The following is a 7,263-nucleotide window of genomic DNA, read 5'->3' on the forward strand; positions in this document are numbered from 1 at the left end:
CTTCTACATACATGAGATAAACTTTGAAGAGTCTTCAGAAACTTCATTCAGTCCAGAATGCAGTGGTGAGAATGTTGCTGGGCACTTGCCCATGGATTCTTATTACGCCTGTCATGGTATTATTCCACCCTATTCACTTCATTGCAAAGGAAAGGCAATGCAAATGAGGAGATGTAATCAACTACATATCATTTGCAGACTGAAAGCAACCATAACAGCGAATACCGTATTTACTGGATTGATTTCCATTCTGGATATGGTACAAGTAAGTCAATATCCACTTTGTTTTTGTTTTCATCAAAATTCTCCCTCTAGCATCCCTAGAGGGGAAGAGGAGAGTTGGCAGGCAAGCATCCCAGCTATTACAGGGCTTCTATTGACAGTGAGTACACCCCAAGCTCAGTGTCTGCCAGAGCTGCACACTGTTGAAAGGCAAACTGGCAGTAGGCTGCAAACAGAAAGAAGAACCTCAGGTACTGACCTGGCACCATACATAATATAAATACATTGGGACAAACTTTCTGAAAGCAACAGGAAGTGGAGCAGCAACAGGGCACAGAGGCTGAGATTTTCTGGCATCCTCAGATGCAGAAAAGCTTCAACTTGCAACATGAGCTCTGGGCAAGGGATTAGGAGGGAGAGAGAGGTCCTGATGATAGCTGGTTTTCATGAAAATATAATATGAGAAAAACAAAAGTGGCTGGTGCAGGAGAGGCAGCCAGCTCTGGGACAGGAGAAAGCTGGAGAACAGACAGGAAGGAGATGTGGGCCAGAGCAATGATTCTCATACACAGGGTCATACACAGGGTAGCACAGGATGAAACTATGGGAGGTTAACCTTCAGGAATGGCTGCTGTCAGGGAAGGCAAAGAATTAGGGAGGACAAGGTATAGGTGAAGAAAAAGAGAAACAACCCGATGAGGGTGTGTGTGTGTGTGTGTGTGTGTGTGTGTGTGAAAAAGGCAATCATAACAAAGCAACATATAGGTAAATAAGGATGAAACACAGTGAGCATTTAAAACCAGTGGGTTTGGGAGGGAGTATCATTTGGTAAGAAAATCCTAATCAAAACAGCAGTGAAGAATACGGAAGTTATTTTCATAAGAGTTTGTGGTAATGGGAATCTCAGTGCTAACACATCTTGCCCTGACACAAGATAAAGGTTTAGTTGCTCTAAAGCATGTAACTTTAGTTGGAAAATGTTGAGGGCAAAGGCGGAGGAAGACTGAATTAAATATTTCCAGGGATTTGCAGGCCAAATTCTATCCATAAATAGCTGCATAATCTCATGTATGCAACCCAAACCTCAGGTCAAACACATTCTCTTTCATACTGAATACGCTTAAGGCAACTGCTGAAAATGTGCTTACATTACAGTTGCAGGAGCAGGAAGACAGACACCATCCAAAATTGGGTTAAACAGGGCACGACTTTATTCAAGAGCACTAACAATTGAAGTTGGTCAGGGAGAGCTCTGATAAAGAACCAGCCAAATAGGATAAATCCATCACTATGTTCTTGCTTCCTAGTTATGTCATAACAGGCCCTGCCCTGCCATTGCTGGCACGTGTGACTAGCAGGATCAGACAAACGAGGCTGGTGAGGGAGACACTGAGCCAAGTGTTTTGCTATCCTTGGTATAGTCCTTAGCGTGTTGGATTAGGACTTGGGAAACCAGGGTTCAAATATCCACTCGGCTATGAAGCTCACTGGGTGACTTTAGGCCACTCACCCTACTTCATAGGGTTGTTCTGGGGTAAAATGGGGAGGAGGAGACCTCTGTATGCCGCTTTTAGCTCCCTGGAGGAATGGTGGGAAATAAAGACAATACATAAACTACCAATATAGCAAATATGATCTTGAGATCTGATCCCAAACCATGTGAAAAAACACTGGCTTCTAAACAGAGCTGTAGACTATTTAAATACTCAATGAATGGTTAATTGTTGTTGAAGCAACATCTGAGATCTGTGTGGGTTGGATTACTGCCTGGAGCTGTCCAAGGTCCTGATTGGATTTAACATACACTCCCATTTGGCTTTGCATGGAACAAAACTGCACCTTCAGCATTTTGATCCAGTGTTAATGCCTCATCTCATAAGAAGGCTGAAGCACTCCTAGTTGGCCACTGTGATACAAGAACGCTGGGGGAAAACCAGTGTCATACCCTGTTAATTGAGCCTCTGTTCCATAGAAGAGAGAACCGGAGCACTGTGATTCTGATGTGGGAAAAGATCACAACTCCAGGACTCCTGTTTTGAAGGAGGACTTGTTCAGGTCTTCAGCTCCCAAGGTATTTTCTAACATTTCCTTAATTTTGCAAAACTTTCAATGCAGCCTTGAGGAAATCATTATATCTCCAGCTGCCTCGCCATTCCTTGCTGTGGCTCTCTGCTACAGATAGCTTGCCCCAGTTCTTCCTCTTCCTTTTATTTATATATATTAAATGCTTTGTGAGTCTGATGTGCACTGGTGGTACTAACTGTGCGAGAGACTCCCAAGCTGTAATACCCGCTTCTGGGTACACTATAAGAAGCTTGTGCTCTCTGTGTCTCTTTCTCTCCATTGTGCCTGAGGTGGCAGCAAGCAACCGCTTGCCTTTCAAGGCACAATGTGACATCTGCACCACAAGTGGGCTAAACTGATGGCCTGAATAAAATGATGCAAGAATCACCTTTCTAGCTGCCTTGTTAGTGCAGAAGTTCACCTGCATTTAAAAAGCTTTCAGGAGTATAGAGCGAACTTATTATGCTGAAACTGCCTTAGACAGAGTCTGTCCATTGACCCGTCTTGTACAGTCTCTGAGGTCCTTTTAATAGAGATATGGGGAATGGGAGGCCATGCTCTAACCTTAACTGCTCACCTGAAACCTCCCCAAGGTGCCCTGATGCTAAAGGTAGTCTCAGCCACTGGTTCTTCCATAATACACACTCCTTTCACATTCCATTTTCAACCTTTCCCTTGATACAACTGCAGCGTGCTGAAAACTCATGACTATCTTGGTATGTGTAGTTTCACAGGAAGGGGATCAGAATGAACCTAGGCTTCAGGCTTGTGAGAGAGGTTAGGGGTTTTTTTGTTTTTGTTTTTTTGAGGGGGTAGACCTTTGAACTGAAAGCAATCATCTATCAATATGCATGACTGTCCCATGCAAGTAGCAGGAACAGTTCATTTCATATTTCTCAACTCACTTGATGGAAAGAAAAAATATTGAAACCCTTCACATTGAGACAAGGTACCTTAAGGGTCTTAGCTCTTAAATAATAAACAGGTGTGTAGATAAAGCTAGAATTAAATATTTAGAGCCCATAAATGTTAATGCACCACTTTAGCAAAAACCCTTTACAATTAGCAGCACCATTGATCATGGTCTCTATTTGGAACAAATGGCACTCTCTAAATGTTCGCTCCTATTTTACTAGTGAAGACAAGTAATTTATATGTTCTTCATGGCTTGCAAAGGGGGGGGTGGAGTATGCACTGCATATGCTCTCTATATTTTTAAAAACTTTTTATTTTTCAAAAACTTTATCCACCACACAAAAAAAGCCAAACAAAAAGAGGTACAAATATTATATTCTGCTTTCATCAGAGAATGTGAAAAAAGATTATATTAAATTGTCAGATGACTAAATTAGGCAATACAATCCCCTTAACCCTTCACATTGCAACATGGTATGTTTTCCCCTTCTAAAAACATGGGCAGATAATGTGCTTACTGATCAGCTTCTAAAATTGATTACACAATGAAGGTGGGGAACCTGCAGCCCTCCAGATGTTATTGGACATCAGCTCCCATCACTTCCAACCAGCATGGCTAACTGTCTGGGATGATGATGATGAGCTGTAATACAGCAACATCTGGAAAACCACAGGTTCTCCACACTTGGCTTTGCAGAATGTAGGGTTATTTTTATTTCACAGTTGCACTTTCCGTATTAACTACAGTTCAGTTAATTAATAGGGTTTGTTTTCAGAACTGCTTTTTGGAGGAAAATGCTTGGTACCAAATATTATTTTGCTTATTGTTAATGTGTTTTTAATAGTGGCAATTGTGGGATGCACAGAGTGTGTGTGTGTGTGTGTGTGTGTGTGTGGTGTGATTTCCACCCCCCTCCACAGTATGTGTGCTATTCTCATGCTTGTTTTTCTCTCCCCCCCCCCTCATATTGTTCACTAAGAGGACATCTTCATTTCTGTTTCTGAGTGGCTGGTTACTGATAGAAAAGGAAAGCTGGATTATGTATACCTTAGTCTCATCCAGCAAGTCATACGTTCTTAGGTACTGATTAGAATGTGTCCTTTCTGAAGTACTGGTGCATGTCCCCTTACATTCAAAGTGATTATCACTTTGTGGTCACTTCCTGTTCCCCAGTGGCAATCAGCTTCTCCACTAACCATGTGGCTGTGTTCAGTTTGTCACTGCTTCCTGTTCCCAGGTGGTGACTGGCTTCTAGTTTCTCCTTCTTCCCAAGTGGCAGTTAGCATGTTCGCTCATACACGGTGGCGATAATCAACTTGTGGTGGCTTCTTGTTCCAGGGTTTTCTTCCTGGGGTGATGAGACAAGAAGGGCTCGAAAAGAAGGCATGGGAAACAGTGGCGTAGCGTGGGTTGTCAGCACCCGGGACAAGGCAAGTAATTTGCGCCCCATAACCCTGGATTTGCGCCCCCTAACCCTAACCCTAACCCTAACCCCCAGATGTTGTGCCCGGTGCGGCCAGCCCCCCTGCACCCCCCACGCTACGCCACTGATGGGAAAAGCCATATTTGACAGTGCTGCAGAATATTGTCTCATAGGGTCATCATGCTTCTCTAAGTTCTCTGTGGATTTCACAGGCTGGGAACAAATCATTTCAAAAACAGGATATAAAATGATAGAAGAAATCATTTTATATTCATTCTTTTTCTTTCACCCCAAGTTTGTCTCGGAGTAGATGTCCTCCGTTCAAACCATGACAGTTACATCTGTCAAGCCTGCCTCATTTTTCATTCCTCTGTGTGAGATGCAAGCTAAGCAGGAGCTACAGATGCTGGTTTGATTAGTGCAATCTGTTGATATTGTTACTTGATATTTCAAAAAAAAAAAGAGAAAAAAACAAGCAAGAGAGGAAAAGGTGGCATGGTGGTGGCATTTCACAAAACAAATTAGTTGAAGCATAGCTGATCCACTGTGATGGTGTTGACTCTTTCTAATCTACACACTCACATATCTTTCTAAACAGATGGTGTTAGGCAGCTACAGTCTAGTATCATGTGCTGCATGGCAACCCATATTACATCCATATGCAGACAACGTTAGTAAGGAAGGGAGAGAGTAGGAAGGCCAGACATAAGGGTGAACACATCAGCCTGCTTCAATTTTGTGTCACTTCACATGCACTCCATCACAGATTCCCTCTCGCTTTTTTGCAGATTTTTTAAATAAAAAAAGTACTTTGCATATAAATTGTGTGCAGTTTTCCCTATAGTACACATTTTGTATTCATTTCTTGTTCATTTCGATGTCTTTCCCCTAACATACATTTGAGCACCAGTTTTCCATAAAGTATGCATTTTTCTGTGCATTTGTTTGAACTGAAACTCCTTCACAAAATTCAGAGAAGTTCGACATTGCAGGTAGGAAGAGTTGAAAGCACTGGTTTATATCATCAAAGGCTGTGAACATTAAATTTCAGCTATGGTCCTTATCTGCGACCTCAGTATGTTTGCTACATAGAATGGGAGTACCATAGGAGCCAACTCCTAGAGGCCGAGGGGCCCTTTGTTCCCCAATAAAATATTTGAGGGGGCCACCTTCACAAATTTGATGGGCATTGCCATTCAAATGGTGTTTGTGCACATTGTCATGTGATTGATTATGTCGGGTGGGACTTACCTGGGCTCTCCCAATATTTTATTCAAGCTGGCACCTCTGGGGACTACAGCACCATTATTGTGCTACTACTAGCCCAGGGAACTTTTATTGGTGGTGACAACTATTTGATGGACCCAGAGAGCGAAGTTGGTGAAGCCTGTGAGGATGGGGAACTTGCCCTTAGGATATGAATCCCGTACTGAACCTAGTAAGTTTCACAGCCTATTCGAGTTCTCCTGTGATGAGTCAAAATGACAGGAAGCAAACTCAGTAACAAGCTTGTACGGGCCACTAAGTGCTTTAAGATGTGGAGAAGAGTGCTGCATTTACAGAATAGTCCTTGCTACTAATATGCCACATTCTGCTCAGGCTGTCTGACGGCCAACTGGCACATCCACTGCAATGACTAAGCTGACCATGGAAGTCAGCTCGACAAGGGAGATGACAAGGGACTGGACTCATGTGGACTCCTGACCTGATGCAGGAGGGAGCTGGCAATCAAATGTCATAGCCTAAGAACTGACAAATATATATATATATTGCACAATTCTAGAATGTGTAGTTTGCTCAGATTTATACTCAGCTCTTGAGGAAACGTTGACTACTTTAGCAGAAGCATTTACTGCTGGCCAAGGGAACAGGCAAAGGTCTGTGACAGCTGCGACTGTTAAAATGTCATCCATCACCCTGAGAACGGCTATGCAGGCTGGAGTTCAGCAATTTCCTTTTCAGCCTTCCTTGGCTGACAGTACTGCCACCTCCTTGTTCCCATTGTTAAGAGAGTGGTTGCCTTGCAGCTCTCTCTTCTTCTTTTTTTTAAAAAATAGTATTTATTCAAATTTTAAAGATTACAAAAATACAAAAAATAAAAGGACAAAAAAGAAAAATAAAAAACAGAAAAAATACAAACAATTAATAAAAAAACACACAAATCAAACCTTTACATAACTTTCTTTCCTTTACTTATTTCCTTGACCTTGCAGCTCTCTCAAGCCGTTGACTGAGCAAAGGCCAAACACTTGTTTATTTCTTCGTAAAAATGTGGTAAATTGGTTTACGGTTGCAGAAATTCCACAAGGTGGTTTTCATAAAATTGCAAACAAGGCAACGTGAGCCAAAATGAAAGCGAATGCTTTATTTTTTTTAATAGATTTTTATTGAAATTTTAAAGGTTACATGAGTAATAAAAAAAATAACAGCAGAAAAACGCCCAATTAGACCAAAAAAGAAAGCAAAACAATACATAAAAACAAGTCCCATCAAAGAAAAAAAGATAAAAAAGAGAACAGACAAAAAAGAAAAAAAAAATGCATACAATGAAAAAAGAAAAAAAAGAACAAATCAAACCTTTACATAATTTTCTTTCTTTAGCTTATTTCCTTGACCTCCTCACACCTCCCCTCTTTGT

The sequence above is a fragment of the Podarcis cretensis genome (genome assembly GCF_951804945.1).
Source record: "Podarcis cretensis genome assembly, chromosome: 5".
Classification (NCBI taxonomy): domain Eukaryota; kingdom Metazoa; phylum Chordata; class Lepidosauria; order Squamata; family Lacertidae; genus Podarcis; species Podarcis cretensis.